General features: G+C 24.3%; 1 long non-coding RNA gene across 1 annotated transcript; it reads left to right on the top strand.

The window, feature by feature from the left end:
* Positions 1-4295: 4295 nt before the first annotated feature.
* On the top strand, positions 4296-4794 carry LOC135196711 (uncharacterized). Its single transcript, XR_010310425.1, has 2 exons — positions 4296-4408; positions 4581-4794. It is a non-coding gene; the product is annotated as an uncharacterized LOC135196711 (long non-coding RNA).
* The last annotated feature ends 1158 nt before the right edge of the window (positions 4795-5952 follow it).

Here is a 5952-nt window from a genome sequence, read left to right as displayed (position 1 = left end):
ATATATAAATGGATCACGGTTTCGATGTGATAATTATTCATAACAAAAGGCTACGTTCTGTCAAACGCTCGAATTGGCCAACATGGTAGACGGGGTTTCATATCGATTTTTTTTTTTTTCTAATTACGAATGCATCCAGATCGAGGTGATTTGTAAGGTCAGAATCGATATGAACTTATAGCGTCTCTGTTGGCTGATTGGATAGCGTCACTGACCGTCCCTGATTTCGTCCCCCGTCCACTTGGACGGTGGTTCGATCCCAGGGGGGACGAAATTATTATCAATTAAAAATTCCCCTTCGGTACATATATGGAAAATATATCATTTGGAGGTAAGTGAATTTAGAATATTAAAGGACATTTGTAGCTTGAATGATATATAAATGGATCACTTCGATGTGATAATATTCATAACAAAAGGCTACGTTCTGTCAAACGCTCGAATTGGCCAACATGGTAGACGGGGTTTCATATCGATTCTAATTACGAATGCATCCAGATCGAGGGTGATTTGTAAGGTCAGAATCGATATGAACTTATAGCGTCTTCTGTTGGCTGATTGGATAGCGTCACTGACCGTCCTGATTTCGTCCCCGTCCACTTGGACGGTGGTTCAATCCCATCCCATGGGGGGACGAAATTATTATCAATTAAAAATTCCCCTTCGGTACATATATGAAAATATATCATTTGGGAGGTAAAGTGAATTTAGATATTAAAGGACATTTGTAGCTTGAATTGATATATAATAATATAAATATATAATATATATATTATTATATTTAATTATATATATATATATGTAATATATATTATATATGTATATTATTAAATAATTGTATATATATAATTATAGTAATATATTTAATATATATATATATATGTATATATATATGTAATATATAATGTATATTAATATATGTATGTATATGTATTATTATATATATATGTATATATATATATATAATATGTATTTATATTATATATATAATGTATATATATATTTGTAATATATATAATGTATATATATATAATTATATATATATTATATATATTATATATATATTATATATATTTATATATATATATAATAATGTATGTATATTTGTATTAATGTATATATATGTATAATATTGTATATATGTATATATATATATAATATTAGTTATATTATATTAAATGGTTATATATATATTGTATATAATAGGTGTATATATATAATTATATGTATATATATATATTGTATATATATGCCATATTATATATTGATATATGTAATATATCATATATAATATATATGTTAATGTATGTATAATATATTTATATATGTATATATATATGATTATATAGTATTATTGTATGTATTATATATATTATGTATGTATATATATATATATGTAGTATATGTAGATATATAGGTATATGTATTATATATTAATATTTATATTATATTATATATGTATATTATATATTATATATGTATATATATATGTTTTTTTTTTTATATACTAATATATATTATATTATTATATTATATATGTATATATATATATATATATTATATATATATAGATATAATATATATATATATGTATATATATATAATTATATGTTATATATATATAATGGATAATATATATAGATTAATTATATAGATTATTATATATAATGTAATAATAATATATATTATATATAATATATATATATATATTATATATATATATTATAATATATATATATATATAATTATAGATTATTATATATAAATTATATATATATTTAAAGATATTATATAATATATATAAATATATATGGTATATATTATATATATATATGTAATATATATATATATATGTTTATAATATTATATATATATATATATATAATATATTATATGTATATATATATATATATATATATATATATAGTATATATATATATATATATATATATATTCTATATAGATGTATAGATATATATATAGATATATATGTATATTATAATATATATATATGGTATATAGATATATATATATATATGTATATATATATATATATGGTATATATATATACGATCTATAGATATATAATGTATATATATATATTATTATTATATAGATAGATATTATATATATATATATTATATATATGTATATAGTATATATTACTATATATATTTTAATAGATATACTGTATATGTAGATATATATATAATATATATGTATATAATATATATAGTATATATATATATATATAGATATATATATGTAGATATATGTATATATATGATATATATATATATATATCTATATATCTATATATTGTATATATATATATATAGTATATATATGATATATATATATATGTATATATATATATATATATGTATATATATATATAGTATATATATATATATATGTATATGTATATATGTATGTATATATAGTATGTATATATTATATATATATATATATATATATGTATATATATATGTATATGGTAGATATATATATATAGATGTATATAGTTATATGTATATATATATATATGTATGTATATGTATATATATGTGTATATATATGTGTGTATATATAGTATGTATATATATATAGTATGTGTGTATATATGTGATAATATACATATATATATATATATATAGTATATATATATATATACGCATATGATACGTGTATATATGTGTGTATATATATAGGTGTGATATAAGTGTAGTATATATATGTGTATATATATGTGTGATATATATGTGTGTATATAGTGATATGTGTATATATCTTATATATATATATAGTGTGTATATATACTATATGTATCTGTGTATATATATATATATGTGTATGATATATATATATGTGTATATATATACTATATGTATATATATATATATATGTATATATAGTATATATAGGGATATATATGATATGTCATATATATGTATGTATATAGATGATGTATATATATGTATGTATATATATGTATGTATATATAGTATATATATATGTGATGTAGTATTATATATGGTATGATATATATATATACTATATATATATATATATATGCATTTTATATTTCAACTCCTCAATAATCATGCTTAATTTTATGTTAAATGGTGTTGGCAAAAAAAAAAAAAAAAAAAAATGAGTCCTTCTTTTTGGGAATTTGGAAATGGCCACCCTAATACTAGGAGCTTCAATTCATTCCAGAGATGTATAACTTCAGTATTTGTAATAACTCTCTGCCATCATTTGTTTCATATTTCAATCACTATAGGCTACACAGAAATGAGATTAGTATGTGTATTTCATGCCACTTGAATGCTGTGAGCAAAATTTTAAAAATACTCAATCTGTCATTCTGGAAGAATCAGAAGTTTTAAAAGTAGTTATGTAAATAATGTGATAGACTTTTTCTTTAACAATGGTAGATCCTAGGCCTGCTTGAAATTTTGGCAAAATTGGGGAAGGTTTTTTTATCTAAATCATTAAATCATATAATTATTAAATATATACTATAGATAAGTAGGATTGATGTGGCTAAATCCCCTGATCATTCCTAACTCTTAATATTATTATGGAAGATTTCTTATCATTGCATGCTTATGCTCTGAATCTCTCAATTTGAAACCACCTTTATGCTTTATTTTATTTCAAAGTTTATACCTTTCTTTGTTGTTTGTGATGCTCCATATGATCCGCTCTAATTCCACATCTCAACTTTTCATGCTGCTGTTCCTAATATACTATTTTCAGGACTGTCTTTATTTGCACACTATTACTACCTTTAAACCTCCCTATTCCTATTTCCATGCTATATAACTCAAAATTTTTGCCTTTCATAGTATGAATGTACTATTGTATGTGTGCAATGATTAGTGCTTGAATTCTGCAACTTCCTCGCAGGGATCTTATTATTTGTTCATCGCATTCTAATGCATGATGTATCCATAAACTGTCCTGTCTAGTAAAATCCATTAAATTTTTTTTATGTAATATCAGTTACTCTTCCTACCAGTTGTTAGTGTTTGGCCTTTAATTGTCACCCACTGTGAAAATATTTTTGTTTTTTTTCCTGGCAGTTTCTGCAATAAACAATGCTTCACTTAAATAATATATATAGATTGGCATTTTTCTGTTTTCTCATCTAATTCATGCTTTCTATTCCCACCACACATGCTACGTACAAAATTATATTGTTAGAGTATTTCACCAAGGCTTAATTTTCAGGAAACATCGGTGCTCCAGGCTATCCGCTTCATAGTTGCAGTTGATGGAAGATCCATCAACTCAGACTTGACGTTCACTCTGCTGCGATGGCCGTGGTTTTCGCAGCATTTGTCATATTTTTTATTTATTACCCATCAGAAGCTTCAATCACAATGGAATTTATGCAGAGGTAAGCTGTTGTAATAAGTTACTTGAGTTTTTTTTTTTTTTAATTTAAGAATATCAGGGAAGTAATTTATATTTAAATGTCCATGTACTGTAACTTTGTAATATGTGTGGTGGTCAGCAGTTGTTTTACAATATTTTTACCATTATGTTCATATATTTTGTCATTTTTACAGGTGTTTCTGAAAAATAAATGCAGAAAAAGGGGACAAAAATACCAGAACAAAGAAAAACGTGCACACACCCATCGAAGAATATTAAAGTTCAATGAGCTTATGGAATAAGGAGTGAAAAAGCATTCACACTCTTCTGTATAAATAATTAATGTTAAATTTTGTGTTAAAAAAGTTATAAATCTGTTTTTCAAGAATAAAGCTTTTTGAAAGTTAATCTTCTCATTATTTTCTCCAATTGGATATATGACCTGCACAAGGAATTTTAGGTTACTATTTCAATTGTAACATAAAATGCAAAGAAATATTAACATTAAATTCAAAGAAATATTGAGAAAAAATCATGTACAAATCCCAAAAAGTTACTGTATACTCTATGTCAAATAAATTTACATAAATATGTTACATGTATAGGATTCTTACCAATTTTAGTTTTATCTGTTTTGATATGTATGAGATGTAATTATAATTTTAAAAAAAAATAAATTTAAAAAACATGTATAAATGACTATTGGTAAAATTTACAAATGTTTTATAAAATGTAGCCCCACAAGGAAGGTATGAAAAATGTTTTTAGGATTATTTTTTTCTTAAATTAGCCACTCCAAAGTTTGGCGGGTGGGGTTGTGTAGCGCAGTGATATACAGGGTGGGGCAAATCAAATGCCCGAGTTTTGATCGGCTATTAGGAAAAGCAAAACAATACTTACAGAATTATTTGTTTTATTCGAATCAGTATACAATGCTGTTTGTGTGATCACTTTTTGAAGATGGCATCAGGAAGATGGTGCCATCTGTAGCGATGCATGGTTGCAAGGCGATGTCTGAAGTTTTTCGGCTGCTCTTCGGCACATCTCGAGGAGTATTGTAGCGATTTCCTCCCGGATTCGCATCTTCAATTCTTGCAAACTTGTGGCGAAAGTGAGATGAGCCGAGGAGCAGCTGGGAAAAACTTAAGACATCGCCTTCAACAGTTCATCGCTACAGATGGCCACCATCTTCCTGATGCCATCTTCAAAAAGTGATCACACAAACTGCATTGTATACTGATTCGAATAAAACAACAAATAATTCTGTAAGTATTGTTTTACTTTTCCTAATAGCCTATCAAAACTCGGGCATTTGATTTGCCCCAGCCTGATATATGTATTTTCACCCGTATTTGAGAAAATCCCGCGAAAAATATTAACCGTAAATTATACGGTATGTTATGGGTTAACTTAACGGTAAAACCGTAAATTTTACGGTTAAAATTTTTTACGGTATTTTCTCAAATACGGGAGAAAATACGGTACATTAAAAATTACGGGACCCGTTTTTTTAACGGTAAATGCTTGGCAACATTACTGCCAGGATTTTTACCGTTTTTTCAACGG

This window comes from Macrobrachium nipponense, chromosome 18 (assembly GCF_015104395.2).
Source record: "Macrobrachium nipponense isolate FS-2020 chromosome 18, ASM1510439v2, whole genome shotgun sequence".
NCBI classification, from domain to species: Eukaryota; Metazoa; Arthropoda; class Malacostraca; order Decapoda; family Palaemonidae; genus Macrobrachium; species Macrobrachium nipponense.
This window is presented reverse-complemented; position numbering and strand designations above follow the sequence as displayed.